This window comes from Triticum dicoccoides, chromosome 1B, assembly GCF_002162155.2.
Source record: "Triticum dicoccoides isolate Atlit2015 ecotype Zavitan chromosome 1B, WEW_v2.0, whole genome shotgun sequence".
Classification (NCBI taxonomy): domain Eukaryota; kingdom Viridiplantae; phylum Streptophyta; class Magnoliopsida; order Poales; family Poaceae; genus Triticum; species Triticum dicoccoides.
This window is the reverse complement of record NC_041381.1, coordinates 566,588,128-566,603,952: the sequence shown is the minus strand read 5'-3', so window position 1 is coordinate 566,603,952 and position 15,825 is coordinate 566,588,128.

Here is a 15,825-nt window from a genome sequence, read left to right as displayed (position 1 = left end):
TCACGAAGCTGCACGAACGATACAAGTTCCCCGCTGAATTCGAAAACACAAGCCTCAAAGGGAATAAAGTGAACAATGCTGCCCTCACGAAGATGAGCAAGGCCCTGTCTACTTGGAAAAGCAATGTGAAGAGAATGATCGAGAAAGGTGAGAGTTATGAGAAGATCAAGGAGAAAAATCCTTCGATCACCGAAGATGACTACAACGACTTCAAGATCAATTGCTCGAGCACCGCAAGCTCCCAATCAAGTGAGTGGGGGAAACAAATGCGGGAGCTGAACATAGGGGAACACACACTCGGTCCCGGCGGTTACAGAGTGGCGGAGCCTATATGGGACAAGGAGGAGGCGGACCGTGCCGAGCAAGGCCTACCGCCCCTCTTCGATAAATACGGTGACAAGCAGACCAGGAACTTTGTCAGGGCCCGGTACAAGAAGGACCCGAAAACAAAGGAGCTTACCACGGATCCGAAGACCAGGCAGCTTGAGCTTGTTCTGGTAAGGAATACATCCCCGCGTAATTAGCTCCATATGGTTGCATTCTAATTAATGAAGCCGAATTTCTAAATGGTTCACATTCCTTCCGCAGGCGACTGAAAGCAGTAGCGCGGGGTCGACTCAGAGCAACCCTTGGGACACCACTCTAAATAGGGGGTTGAATATAATGAAGAACAAGGATAAGCTCAGTAAGCCGACGTCAGCTGGTCGTGTGGCCGGCAAAGGCTTGTCGACAAAATGGGGGTCATACTATACCGCTGGTGTGCGGAAGGAGAAAAAGACCAGCTCGGAAAGCCAGGCGCGAGAGGTTCAAGAACTCAAGGCACAGGTGGTGCGGATTCCGGAGATTGTCCAAGAGCAAGTGGAACAACGACTCGGAGCGACGATCACCGCCCTTGTGCCTACCTTGATCTCGGGGTTGAGTGCGTGGATTGCGGGCGGCCAACAGGGGCCGCCCCCGATTCCTAGCTTCACAGCCAGCAACTCGCATAATGCGATGGCGGGGCCATTGGTGCCTCCGGCGGGGGCGGCATTGGTGTCTCCGACGCCGGCACGGGAGCTTAATGCACCCGGGTGTACGCCGGCCGGCACCTCTTCAGCAAGCGGCCGCTCCGTCAACTGCACGCCCGCCGTTGGCGGTGCCTCGACATTAGCCGAGCTCGACGCCATCATCACGGTAACTAATTAAGCCTCTCTCGGCCGAGGACTTCATCTCCTTGCCTTTGACTGGGCATCCCTGACGCCCTACATGTTTTCGCAGGGCGCCGCCGACGTTCCGTGCACTCTCCTCCACTTCGTGAACAACGAGTTGGTCGATGTCGCCAAGGGCAAAATCGTTCAACCGGGCAACCCCTTGTTCCACGGTACCCAGATGCCACCCAACTTGTTTAGGGTTCAACTGGTTCGGGTGCTGCCAGGCTGCGACGACTTGTTACCTCCGATTCGACCCGTCGGGGCCGACGATGATGACGTGATGACCCTCAGCGCCTGCCTGAGCTGGCCCCTGCTTTGGCTGAAGAGCCAGATTCGTTTGGGGGCGAGGGACACCACCCCAAAGACAACACCGCCAGTCGTGCCGGCGCCAAGTCGGCCCCATGGCAAGACCGCCGTAACGGTGCCGGACATCCCTATGCCACTAGATCCAAACATGCATATGGCACAGGATCAGAACGACGACGACGACGACGATGATACATTTGGCAACGTCGATCAGTACTTTGCCGAGCATGGGTACGATGGCGACTTCATGGGGCCTCCTTCTCAAGAACCAAACCCAACAAAAGACGTGTGCGATCTAGCTCGTACCGCGGAGAAGCCAAGTTGCAACAGGCGCCGTCTGGCGTTCAGCTCTCAGGAGACGCCTCCAGCTGCCGACTTCACCGAGCCTCAGATAGGCGAGGTGCGAAATATTATCAGCCCCAACACACTCAAGAAGGCGGTCTGTGAGCAAAACTCGGTCCCATTACAGGAGAAGAAGAAGGCACGCAAAAGAAAGACTAAGAAGGGTGCGAGCCAGCCGGCACCGAGTACGATCCGTGCTCAGGACGGGCCACCTTCACCTAAGGATATCTCGAGGAGGGTGCATGTGGCGGGTAACCAAATATGCTCAATGCTGCAACCGGTGCTATGCGGAGTCTGCACGACAGTGTTCTTTCTTTGGAGAAGTGGCGTCTCAGAGAGAAGGATGTGGCATACCCGGTTTTCGTGGCCAAGGTGCCAGAGGGCAAGGGCTTTGTGGATGGCGACATCGGGGGTACGATCGTCCTGCGGTTTGATGACATCTTTGCTATGTTTAACCTTCATCCGCTGCACTACACCTTCGTTCGGCTATTTTCGCTGAGTATGGAGATGCGGATCATTCGCGACAAGACCCCGGACATCGTGATAGTCGACCCCTTCTACATGCGTGCCAAGATCTTGGGCAGCGCTGGGGACCGGCAAGTCGCGAGTTCTTACCTCGAAGGCGTCATTCTGGCAAACCAAGATAAGGATAACTTCCTCGTGCCTTACTTTCCCGAGTAAGTCCTCCCCTCAACCGGCCTGTAACATATGAATTCTTACTTTTCGATCGTTTTTCTTTTAACATTCCGTGTTTTCTGCAGTGACACACGTTGCACGCTCATCCTCCTAAGCCCCAAATATTCCATGGCCACGTATTTCGACCCGGACCGTCAGTCGAACGTAGACTACACAAATGTCAAGAAGGTTCTTGATGATGTTCTCCCCGGCTACGCCCAATCTGGAGGCACCTTCACCAGGCCTACCGTCAGTCGAACGTAGACTACACAAATGTCAAGAAGGTTCTTGATGATGTTCTCCCCGGCTACGCCCAATCTGGAGGCACCTTCACCAGGCCTATTCGTAAGTACGGCAAGCACGTGTTCTCCCACAATACGACGTTCTGCTACGTCAAACAGCCGCCTGGCGGTCAGAAGGGTGCCTACTACGCCATCCATCACATGCGGGCGATCGTACGGGACCATCATCAACTTCTGCTACCGAGTAAACTCCAAGATTGGGCCGCGAGCGTGTCGGCAATCCAGGACACGGACCTCCGACAAGAATTCTTTCGCATCCAGTCGGAGTTTGCGGAAATCATCCATCAAGATGTCCTTCGTACCTCGGGGCAGTTCTACCTCAGAAATCAACCGTCCAACAGTGACATCGACACAATGCTACAAATGCAGGATGACAACGCCCGTTCTTTCATGACTCCCACGATAGACGGTGGCTTCATCCACGCTCCGGTCCCTTGAGTCGAGTTGTCTAGTTCTGAAACATCGATTGGCTCATGTTGTAATTAAACTTTAATGAACTTGTAGTATGTCTCTTTGGTTTTGAGAGTCGTTCAACTTAGATGTAATCGATGCTATTAATGTCTTGCTTTTCTCTTCCGATCATTCTGTTGCATAATTATATATTGCTTATGTATTGTCTGTGAATTGGTACTAACGTTTCGTTTGGCTAGTGCATAGTGATGCTGACGTATGTCGTGTACAAGGGTAAGGTTCCCGGAGTCTACGATGACTGGGAGGAGTGTCGGAGACAGGTTCACCGATTCAGCGGTAACAGTTACAAAGGGTACACCACTAGGGCCGAGGCCGAATCTAGATACGCCCGCTATCTAGCGGGAGAGGGGAGGGAGCGTTGGAGGAACCGGATGAAGACGAGTTTCATCATGATGATGCTCATCGTGATGACCGCAGCTCTCTTCTATGTGATGGTAGTTTAGATGATCGATATCGACTTGTAATGCGAAGACAAACTCGCTACTCGCGGTCTCGAGACTTGTAATATAATGTTCTATCTTTGTTCGGTCTTTTTAATTCGGAGACTAATATGATGAATTGTATTCGGAGACTAATATGATGAATTGTATTCAAAGACTAAACTTCTATTGTATTTGATGAATCTATTGTTGATGTGTGCTGTCTATATTTTGTCAAATTATACATTTTGTAACCTGTGCAAAAAACAGAAAATAAAAAAATAAAAAAAACCTAATATTCATACTAATGGCGCATCACACGACAGTGCGCCATTAGTATGACAGTGCATACTAATGGCGCATCACCGGGTAGTGCGCCATTAGTATGCTGCGGTTAGTAATGGCGCATCCAGAGGTGGTGCGCCATTAGTATGCCAAAGCACCTGGGTGTACATGCCAACTGGGAGGCATACTAATGGCGCACCCTCGCATATACTAATGGCGCACCAGGTGGTGCGCCATTAGTATACCAGATACTAATGGCGCACCAGCTGGTGCGCCATTAGTAAAAATTACTAATGGCGTGCTATCAGTGGCGCACCAGTGATGCGCCATTAATGGCCATATTAGGTGCGCCATTAGTAGTGGTATTTCTAGTAGTGCTATATGAATGCCTCTGGCGGTGTATCGGGATGTGCAATGAATAAAGAGTGACATGTATGCAAGAATTATGAAAGGTGGATTTGCCACAAATACAATGTCAACTACATGATCATGCAAAGCAATATGACAAACGGAACGGTGGAAAGTTGCATGGCAATATATCTCAAAATGGCTATGGAAATGCCATAATAGGTAGGTATGGTGGCTGTTTTGAGGAAGGTATATGGTGGGTGTATGGTACCAACGAAAGTTGCGCGGTACTAGAGAGGCTAGCAATGGTAGAGGGGTGAGAGTGCGTATAATCTATGGAATCAACATTAGTCATAAAGAACTCACATATTTATTGCAAAAATCTATTAGTCATCAAAACCAAGCACTATGCGCATGCTCCTAGGGGAAGGATTGGTAGGAGTTAACCATCGCGCGACCCGACCTCCACTCATAAGGAAGACAATCAATAAATAAATCATGCTCCAACTTCATCACATAACGGTTCACCATACGTGCATGCTACGAAAATCACAAACTTTAACACAAGTATCTCTCAAATTCACAATTACTCCACTAGCATGACTCTAATATCACCATCCTCATATTTCAAAACAATCATAAAGAATCAAACTTCTCATAGTATTCAATGCACTTTATATGAAAGTTGTAATTATATCCCTCTTGGATGCCCATCATATTAGGACTAAATTCATAACCTAAGCAAATTAACATGCTGTTTAAGACTCTCAAAATCATATAAGTGAGCATGAGAGTTCATATATTTCTTCAAAATAAAACAACCATCGTCATCTAAAAGATATAAGTGAAGGACTAGAGCAAATGGCAAACTACTCCAAAAGATATAAGTGAAGATCAATGAGTAGTCAAATAATTATGTAACTATGTGAAGGCTCTCTAACATTTAAGAATTTCAGATCTTGGGATATTATTCAAACAGAAAGCAAAACAAAATAAAAGAAAATGACGGTCCAAGCAAAACACATATCATGTGGTGAATAAAATATAGCTCCAAGTAAAGTTACCGATGAACGAAGACGAAAGAGGGGATGCCATCCGGGGCATCCCCAAGCTCAGGATCTTGGTTGTCCTTCAATATTACCCTGGGGTGCCTTGGGTATCCCCAAGCTTAGGCTCTTTCCACTCCTTATTCCATAGTCCATCAAATCTTTACCCAAAACTTGAAAAGTTCACAACACAAAACTTAAGAGAAAACTCGTAAACTCCGTTAGTATAGGAAAATAAATCACCACTTAGGTACTATTGTGAACTCATTATAAATTCATATTGGTGTTATATCTACTTTATTCGAACTTCTCTATGGTTCATATCCTCCGATACTACTCATAGATTCATCAAAATAAGCGAACAACACATAGAAAACAGAATCTGTCAAAAACAGAATAGTCTGTGGTAATCTGTAACTCTCGAATACTTCTGTAACTCCAAAAATTCTGAAATAAATTGGTGGACGTGAGGAATTTGTCTATTAATCTTCATAACAAAGAATCAAATCAAAATTACTCTTATGTAAGCAAGGACAGCTAATCTCGTGAGTGCAAAGTTTCTGTTTTTTACAGCAAGATCACATTAACTTTCATCCAAGTCTTCCCAAAGGTTCTACTTGGCACTTTATTGAAACAAAAGCTATAAAACATGGTTACTATAGTATCTTAATTATGTGGACACAAAAACAGTACTGGTACATATTGGGTTGTCCCCAACAAGCGCTTTTCTTTAATGCTTTTTGAACTAGGCATGATGATGACAATGATGCTCACATAAAAGATAAGGATTGAAACATAATGGGATCATCATGAAGAATGTGACTAGCACATTTAAGTCTAACCCACTTCCTATGCATAGGGATTTGGTGATCAAACAACTTATGTGAAAAAGAATCAACTAGCACCAAAAGGCAAAACAAGCATAACTTGAAAACTTTAAGCACATAGAGAGGAAACTTGATATCATTGCAATTCCTACAAGCATATATTCCTCCTTCATAATAATTTTCAGTAGCATCAGGAATGAAATCAATAATATAACCATCACATAAATTATTATTTTCATGATTCACAAGCATAGAAATTTTACTACTCTCCACATAAGCAAATTTATTTTCATGAATAGTAGTGGGAGCAAACTCAATGAAATAACTATCATGTGATACTTTATTCGCATAATCAATTTGAGCATTGAAATCATGATGACAAGTTTCATGGATATCATTACTATTTATAGCATAAATATCATCATAATAATCATCATTGATAGGAGGCATTCTATCATCATAATATATTTTCTCATCAAAGCTCGGGGGACTAAAAATATCATCTTCATCAAACATAGTTTCCCCAAACTTGTGGCTTTGCATATCATTAGCATCATGGATATTCAAGGAATTCACACTAACGACATTGCAATCTTGCTCATCATTCAAAGATTTAGTGCCAAAGATTTTAATGCATTCTTCTTCTAGCAATTGAGCACAATTATAGGAATCCTTATTTTCACGAAAGACATTAAAAAGATGAAGCATATGAGGCATCCTCAATTCCATTTTTTGTAGTTTTCTTTTATAAACTAAACTAGTGATAAAACAAGAAACAAAAAGATTCGATTTCAAGATCTAAAGATATACCTTCAAGCACTAACCTCCCCAGCATCGGCGCCTGAAAAGAGATTGATGACTACTACACAACCTTCTTCTTGTAGACGTTGTTGGGCCTCCAAGTGCAGAGGTTTGTAGGACAGTAGCAAATTTCCCTCAAGTGGATGACCTAAGGTTTATCAATCCGTGGGAGGCATAGGATGAAGTTGGTCTTTCTCAAACAACCCTGCAATCAAATAACAAAGAGTCTCTAGTGTCCCCAACACACCCAATACAATGGTAAATTCTATAGGTGCACTAGTTCCGCGAAGAGATGGTGATACAAGTGCAATATGGATGGTAGATATAGGTTTTTGTAATCTGAAAATATAAAAACAGCAAGGTAGCAAGTGATAAAAGTGAGTGAAAACGGTATTGCAATGCTTCGAAACAAGGCCTAGGGTTCATACTTTCACTAATGAAAGTTCTCTCAACAATAATAATATAACTGGATCATATAACTATCCCTCAACATGCAACAAAGAGTCACTCCAAAGTCACTAATAGCAGAGAACAAACAAAGGGATTATTGTAGGGTATGAAACCACCTCAAAGTTATTCTTTCCGATCAGTCCATTGGGCTATTCCTATAAGTGTCACAAACAGCCCTAGAGTTCATAGTAAAATAACACCTTAAGACACACATCAACCAAATCCCTAATGTCACCTAGATACTCCAATGTCACCTCAAGTATCCATCGGTATGATTATACGATATGCGTCACACAATCTCAGATTCATCTATTCAACCAACACAAAGAACTTCAAAGAGTGCCCCAAAGTTTCAATTGGAGAGTTAAGACGAAAACGTGTGCCAACCCCTATGCATAAGTTCACAAGGTCACTGAACCCGCAAGTTGATCACCAAAACATACATCAAGTAGATCACGTGATATCCCATTGTCACCACAGATAAGCACATGCAATACATACATCAAGTGTTCTCAAATCCTTAAAGACTCAATCCGATAAGATAACTTCAAAGGAAAAACTCAATCCATTACAAGAGAGTAGAGGGGGAGAAACATCATGAGATTCAACTATAATAGAAAAGCTTGCAGTACATCAAGATCATACCAAATCAAGACCACGAGAGAGAGAGAGAGATCAAACACATAGCTACTGGTACATACCCTCAACCCCGAGGGTGAACTACTCCCTCCTCGTCATGGAGAGCGCCGGGATGATGAAGATGGCCACCGGTGATGGGTTCCCCCTCCGGCAGGGTGCCAGAACAGGGTCCCGATTGGTTTTTGGTGGCTACAGAGGCTTGCGGCGGCGGAACTCCCGATCTAGGTTTCTTTTCGGAGGTTTGGGGATTTATAGGAGAGGTTGGTGTCAAGAACAAGTCAGGGGGGCCCACGAGAAGTCCACGAGGCACAGGGGCGCGCCCTAGGGGGGTGGGCACGCCCTCCACCCTTGTGGGGCCCATGCCCCCCCCCCCTCCGGTAACTCTTCGTTCTAGTATTTTTTATACTTTCCAGAAAAAATCTCCGTTGATTTTCAACGCATTCCGAGAACTTTTATTTCTGCACAAAAACAACACCACGGTAGTTCTACTGAAAACAACGTCAGTCCAGGTTAGTTCTAACCAAATCATACCAAAATCATGTAGAAATATTATAAACATGGCATGAATACATAAAAAATTATAGATACATCGGAGACATATCACTCCCCTCGGAGCCCCCCTCTGGTACTTCTTTGCCCCAACAGGTGTCTTCTGGTCCAGAAAAAATCTCCAAAAAGTTTCGATGCGTTTGGACTCCGTTTGGTATTGATTTTCTGCGAAGTAAAAAACAAACAAAAAATAACAACTGGCATTGGGCACTATGTCAATAGGTTAGAGCCACAAAATGATATAAAGTTGCTATAAAATGATTGTAAAACATCCAAGAATGATAATATAATAGCATGGAACAATAAAAAATTATAGATATGTAGGAGACGTATCAACATACCAAAGCTTAATTCCTGTCGTCCTCGAGTAGGTAAATGATAAAAACAGAATTTTTGATGTGGAATGCTGCCCAACATGTTCATCAAATATTATTTTCCTTTGTAGCATGGACATATGGACTTTTATATGGTTCAAAGAAATAGTCTAGTTTTGACATGAAGATTTCAATACTCAAGCATATCAACAAGCAACCATGTCTTTCAAAATATCAACACTAAAGCAAGTTATTCCTAGCCCATTATGCTCAATCATTGACCCATTCATGAAACACACTCGCATATTAGCTACACCCAATGCTCAAGTACGATCATAGTGCCACTTAGTTGGTGCTTTATAAGAGAAGATGGAGACTCAAATAAAAATAAAAATTGCATAAAGTAAATAGAAAGGCCCTTCGTAGATGGAAGTAGGGATTTGTAGAGGTGCCATAGCTCAAAGCATAAATTGAGAGATAAAATTTTTGGGTGGCATGCTTTTCTTGTCAACGAAAATGATTGAGTAGTTCCCAATACTTTCCATGCTAGATATATCATAGGCGGTTCCCAAACAGAAAATAAAGTTTATTCCTTTTTCCACCATACTTTCACATTCCACGGCTAGCCGTATCCACGGGTGCCGTCCATACCAACAATTTCCAGGGAATTTATTATTTGACAAGATAAAGTAAATTCATTTTTCATTTCGGGATTGGGCATCCCTAATACCTTTGTCGTACTCTCGTGCAATGACAAGTGAATAAACACTCATCTTGAGAATAACACATCTACAATGGAAAAATATCAGCCACCCCTACCGTTTCATGAGAGGTACGAGCACACAAAAAGGAAATTTATTTTGAAAATTGGAGATGGCACATACAAATTTGCTTAGAACGGCACGGAAATACCGCATATAGGTAGGTATAGTGAACTCATATGGCAAAAACTGGGTTTAAAGATTTTGGATGCACAAGTAGTATTCCTACTTACTACAAGTGAAGGCTTGCAAAAAGATTGAGAAGCATTCAAACAAGAAACAAAAAATCTCATAAGCGAGCATTAAGCATAACTAACACTGAATAGTGCACCACAAGTAGGATGTAATTTCGTTGCATAACTATTGACTTTTGTGCTTGCATAGGGAATCAAAAACCTTAACACCAATATTCTTACTAAAGCACAATTGCTCATCAACATGACTTACATATCACTATCATCATATCGCAAAACTATTACAAAGAATCAAGTTTAATTTGACCAATGATCTTCATGAAGGTTTTTATTATATCCCTCTTGAACATCTATCACTTTGGGACTAGTTTCATATGTTGCTTTTGATAGCTCAAACAAATCTAAGTGAAGAACATGAGCATAAAATTTTTTGTTTCTCAAAATAATAAAAGCATGAGAGATTTTCTTCAAAAATTACTAACTCTCAAATAAATCTAAGTGAAGCATGATAGCATTTCTTCAAAATTATTAAAGCACACCATGCTCAAAAAGATATAAGTGAAGCAGTAGAGCAATTCCATATCTCAAAAAATTTAAGTGAAGCATAAAGAGCAATTCTAACAAATCATAGCATAATTTTGGCTCTCTCAAACAGATGTGTTCAGCAAGGATACTTGACACAAAACAAAAAGCAAAACAAGTAAAGACTCATGTAATACAATACGCTTCAAGCAAAACTCATGGTATGTGACGAATAAAAATATAGCTCCAAGGAAAATACTGATGGTCGTTAGAAGAAAGAGGGGATGCCACTCGGGGCATCCCCAAGCTTAGTTGCTTGTTCATCCTTGAATATTATCTTGGGCATCCTCAAACTTAGGCTCTTCTTACTCCTCATTCCTTCAACCATCGTGATCTCACCCAAAACTTGAAAACTTCAATCAAACAAAACTTAACAACCTTTGTGAGATACGTTAGTATAACAAAGCAAATCACCACTCTAAATATTGTTGCAAACCCATTCATATTCTATTTTTGCATTATATCTAATGTATCCAACTTTGCTATGGCTTATACACCCCGACAAAGTCCATAGATTCATCAAAATAAGCACATAACGCAAAGAAAACAGAATCTGTCAAAAACAGAATAGTTTGTAGTAATCTGAAAACTTCGTATACTTCTGTAACTCCAAACATTCTGAAAAATTAGGACAATGTGTGTAATCCGTATGTCAATCTTTTGTACAAATTTCAAAGAAAAAGCTTGTTTCTGTGATTTATGAAAATTATTATACTCGGTGCAAAAGTTTATGTGTTTCAATAGGATCAAATCAACTATCACCTAACATTATCCCAAAGGCCTTGCTTAGCCCAAACACTAATTAAAACATAAAAGCACAATCATAACAGAGGCATAATTGTGCAAACACTCAGGAACATAAAGAAAAAGACGAAATAGATTTATACATTGGGTTGCCTCCCAACAAGCGCTATCATTATACGCCCCTAGCTAGGCATTGGCAATTTTAATGATGCTCACATTAAAAGAGAAGAATTGAAGCACAAAGAGATCATCACAAAACATGTGACAAACATATTTAAGTCTAACAAACTTCCTATGCATATGCATTTTATAAGAAAACAAATTATCAAGGCAAGCAAAAACTAGCATATGCAAGGAAGAAGAAATAAACAATAGCAATCTCAACATAACGAGAGGTAATCTAGTAACATAAAAATTTCTACCACAATATTTCTCTCTCATAATAATTACATGTGGGATCATAATTAAATTCAACAATATAACTATCACATAAAATATTCCTTTCATGATCCACATGCATGCAAAGTTGACACTCTTCCAAAATAGTGGGATTATCATCAAATAAAGTCATGACCTCTCCAAGCCCACTTTTACCAAAAATTTCATAAGATTGATCATTCTCCAAAGAATGGGATCATTATTACCTAGAGTTGACACTCTTCCAAGCCCACTTTAAATATTATTGCAAACACAATTATCAATATCATATTCATCATGAGGATTAAATAAATTTTCAAGATCATAAGAAGAATCACCCCAATCATGATCATTACAATAAGTAGTGGACATATAGCATCCCCAAGCTTGGGGTTTTGCATATTATTGGCACAATTGACATTAATAGAATTTATAGTAATGCCATTGCAATCATGTTTTTCATTCAAGGAGCTATCGTGAATCACTTCATAAATTTCTTGTTTTAGCACTTCATCACAATTTTCAGATTCAGGAATCTCAATCAAAACTTCATAGAGATAATCAAGTGCACTCAAATCACTAGCAACTGGTTTTGCATAATTGGATCTTGTCGGGGAACGCTGATCCACGGACACCTATGGGGACCGGCGGGCCGGGCCCCTTTCGGTTCGGCGGGAGGCGGAGATCGCACGAAGAGCGGATCGAGGCGAAGCACACGAGCGGTTTTACCCAGCTTCGGAGCTCTCCGGAGAGATAATACTCCTACTGCTGCATGTCTGAGTGTATTGAGTTCTTGCTCGGGAGCGCTGAGTGCTATAGTACACTCTAGCTGCTAACGAGACCGAGCGTGAGTGTTTTCTGGCTTCCAAACCCCCCTCTACATTGCATGGGACTCCTTTTATATGCTGAAGGGGTCACCGACAGGTGGCAACGTAGACAAGGGTAAAAATGGAAAAGGGGTTGTGGTTGGTACAGCTACCTGTACAGTGTATCCTACCTAACCCTGACGGCAGGGGACAAAGGCATTAAATGCCTGTCTATGTCACCCAAATAGTGCAAAAAAGGACCGTCAGGGGCGCCATCGCTCGCCACGATGGTAATCTTGTCAGCGCCGCTTGCCACCGCGCACCGCTGGCTGCACAGCCTCCTGCCACGCGCGCCTGGAAAGGCCCCAGGACGACACGTTGGTGGATGTGTTGGAGCGCGGGTACAGGGTGGTAGCTTTGCCGCGGCAAGCGCCTTGCTGCGGTCGTTGTCTTGTCGCGTCCGGAAGCTTGTCGCTCGCCGGGCCTTGCTGGGACGCGTGGCGCGTCGCGGCAAGTTCCTTGAGATGCCTTGGTTGGCCTTCCCAGCAAGCTCCTCTTGCCGGGGCCTTGTCTCCTTTGCTTGAATACTTTGCTCTTATGCCTTGGTTGGCCCTCCCGGCAAGCTCCTCTTGCCGGGGCCTTGTCTCCTTGGCGTGAATACTTTGTTCTTGAATGGCTCCAAAGGAACCACGGAGGACCTTGGCGGTCGCCCGGCAAGCCTTGCCGCGGGGTGCTGCAACTGCCCGTGCACAAGTTCGGGATACTAGGGTACCCCTACTCTAGTACACCGACAGGAGCCCCCGGGCCTGGGCCACACACGGTGTCGAGCGCTGTTGGGCCAGGCCCAAAACAGGGCACGGGCACGTGCGGCCTAGGTTACGCCGTATCTTTCTCCGTATCCACCGCGCCCTCCCCGAACGGCACGCGTTGAATGCGGCGTCGTGGGAGAGATCGTGGGTGGTTTCTTTATTCGGAAAGGCGGAACGTCTGCCCCCTCCCTCCTTATAAGCAGGGGAAACAGGGGCAGTTCGCCCATCTCGCCGGTTGCTACTCCAATCCCAAAAATCTCCGCCGCTCCCCCCTTCTTCCCAAAGCTGAGAGAGAGCAGCGCTCCGCCCCCCATCGCCACCAGCATCACCAACGCCGCCGATCTCCCCCACCACCTCCGCCATGGCTCCGAAAGCCGACAAGGGGAAGGTCGTGAAGTCGGCCGAGGCGCAGCGGCTCGCGGCGCTGCGGAAGGAGTGGGCAATCTTCCACCCTCAGCTCGGCGCGAAGGAGCTGAGGGAGTACTACTACCTCTTCTGGTTGATGGAGACACGAGCGCATCCGCGCACGAAGGTACTCCCAGCTGCCGCTTCCGAACTGGCTCCAAACGGATACCCTTTCTTCGCGTTGTTCTTCTACTGCAGGCTCTGCCCGCCTTTCTCTGAATTTTTCTGCGACATCATGAACACCTACGGGTTCCGCCTCCTTGACTTCACCCCCAATGTTGTCCTGACCATGGCAGTTTTCGCACATCTCTGCGAAAACTTTGTCGGAGTCTATCCCAACGTAGCTCTTTTCCGGCATTTCTTTATGCCCCGAGTAGAGAGAGGAGAGCCCTTATCCGGCGGAATCACCTGGATCTCGAGGACCGGCAAGAAGGAGGCCTATCTGGAGGGAGAGCTCCGCAGCAAGTGGTTGGAATGGAGGGCAGAATGGTGCTGCATCATTGAGGAGAACCCGCAGCCCTTTACCGCCCAGCACCAAACCCCAATAGCGCGCGGCAATGATTGGAGCAATGTGGCCCCGGAAGACGATAGGCTGAGGATTGCCGTCACCCGGATCCTACGCCTCAGGCATGCCGGGCTCACCGTAGGCGCTGTCGGCGCAGATTTTCTTTGCCGCCGCATCGCCCCCCTGCAGGAGAGGAGGAGACCCGCCTAGGAGTTCCAGAACTCAGCGGATATCATGCGGCTGCGCCCAGGCCTCAACTTCAACTTCACCGTTTTGGAACTGGACGTGATGATCCTGGAGTTGTTCAAGCGCGATCCTCAACATCCCGAAGCGTTTATGTTGTCGGCGGGTGTCGTTCCGCTGTGCAACAATTCCTTGCTCGACCGCATCCGGGCAATGATGCCGCTGTGCGATTCGCATGGAATCGTTCCAACTTGGCAAGAGCCTACAGACGATGTCATGCAGGAGTTCTTCGACCGCCTGGTAGAAGTGGCGGTCCGCTCTGATGAACAGAAGAGCCTCACCCGCGACACCACCGATGCGGAGATGCAGCGCATCGCCACCAGGCTGGAAGAGGCGGCAGCAGCCGCTGCCGTGGGCGAGTTCGGATTCACCGTGGAGGAGGCAGAGGCAGCAGAGGCGGCAAGCCTTGCCGAGCGAGAGGAGCTTGTCGGCGAGGAAGAGCTTGTCGGGCCTGAAACTGAGTCGAGCGAGCCCGGCGAGGGAGCGCTTGTCGGGCTCGAACCTTCAGGCAGCTCGTCACAAGCGGAGCCCCCAGCCCCACCGAGAAGGCGTCTCCGCAGGGACGAGGACGTAGCAGAGCGGCAGACGAGTCAACAGCCGCCGTGCCGTGCGACACGCTCTACCGCGGCAAGCAGTGTTGCGGCGGGAGCTCCCCACGCTGCTGCGGCAACTGGAGCGGGGTCTTCCCGGTCCACCGCTACTGTCCCTGCCAAGCGGACAAGGGAACCTACTCCTCCGCCTCGTCGCACCGGAGGCGAGCCGGAGTTCGATCTCTCCGTGCTCAGCTCCGACGAAGAAGAAGAAGAGTAAGATTTTTTTGCTGTACTTGTAGTTCTTCAATTTTGTCGCTTTGTCTTATATCTGACTCGCTTCACTCTGAACCCATTCCTTTTCAGGACGCTGGCCCAGAGAGCGGCGAAGAGAGCCAAGGCCCCGGTGATTGTCATCGAGGACGATCCCACTGTGACTGCAGGGGACATGTCCGAGACCACCTTGCCGGACCCGGCAACCCTTCCTCCAAGGAGCCCCCAGCGCAGCCCCCAGCGTAAGTATATGGTTTACTTCCTGCTGTTAGGCGCGCATGAGTGCTTTTTCTTTACTGATATTTGATTTTGGTTTGTGTAGGAGCAGAGCAGCTTCACCAGGAGTGTCCGGAAGCCGCTCCCGAAATGCCATCTTCTTCAACTACACCGCCAAGGGAGGATTCCCCGGCAAGGGAGCGTTCTCCGGCAAGGGAGAATTCTCCGGCAAGGGACAGTTCTCCGGCAAGGGGCGGCACCAACGATCCTCCGGTGGTTGAGACCACGACTGCAGGTCCCAGTACAGGTAATCATCTTGCTTGAAAACTTCCCTTGGGTTCTTCTTCTTCTGACTTTCTTTTTGGATATTTGCTTG